Below are 1,029 nucleotides of genomic sequence, written 5' to 3'. Positions count from 1 at the left end.
AGGGGAACCCAAGAGTTACGGGAAATCACGTGATGGGGGGAGTGGCAGGGCGGAGATGGCCCTGGGGGTTGTTAAAGGAAAATATCAATAGTGAGCCTTTTATACACAAGTAGGCCAGAAAGAGCGATATTTCATTTAACATTCTGTAGAGAAGTAAACAAACATTTATTAATTACCTACTATGGGTCAGGCGATGTACTAAACACTAGGGGTACACAGAAAGGCAAAAATAAAAATAAAAACAAAAACCCATAATCCCTGTCCTTGAATAGCGAACATTCTAATGCAAACTATATATGTGTGTGTGTGTATATGTATCTATATAGTATGTATATATATAGTATGTATACTATATACATATACATATACATACATATAGTATGTATACTAAATACATATCACAATCACAAAGAGAAAGCGCTAATATTAAGGGGGATTTGTAAAGGCTTCTTGTAGAAGGTAGGACATGAATTTGAGGAAGGCAAGAGGATAGAATGAGAAGAGAAAGCATTCCAGGCATGGAAGGAGAGCCAGTGAAAATGCAGAGTCCAAAGAAGGACCGTCTCCTGCAAGGGGCGTCCGGGAGGCTAGATTGAATAGTGTGCAGAGCAGAGTAAATGTCAGGAGACTGGAGAAGCAGGAGGGAGTCAAGTTATGAAGGACTTTAAGCCTTTGTAGCTTGGAGAGAGAGAGAGAGTTGTCCAAAGTAGTACAGCCTCTGACACGTCACTCTACCACAAGATGACATAAGGTAGAATTTACAGGAATCTTGAACAAAGAGAAGATCACAATATGTTAAAACACAGTTTGGGGTTAACTTTCCAGAATAGTCATTACTCAGTTCCTTCTTGGACCATTCCCTTCAAGGATTGAAAAAGGTTACTTCCTACTCCCACCTCCTCTCCCTCCTAGCCTCCATCAATACCTTAATCATGAGTGGAAGGGGCAGCTAGATGGTGCAGTGGATGGAATACCGGCCTTGGATTCAGGAGGACCTGAGTTCAAACCGGGCCTCAGACACATAACACT

Source organism: Vombatus ursinus, unplaced genomic scaffold, assembly GCF_900497805.2.
Source record: "Vombatus ursinus unplaced genomic scaffold, bare-nosed wombat genome assembly UNPS02014797.1, whole genome shotgun sequence".
In the NCBI taxonomy this organism is placed as follows: Eukaryota; Metazoa; Chordata; class Mammalia; order Diprotodontia; family Vombatidae; genus Vombatus; species Vombatus ursinus.
This window is presented reverse-complemented; position numbering follows the sequence as displayed.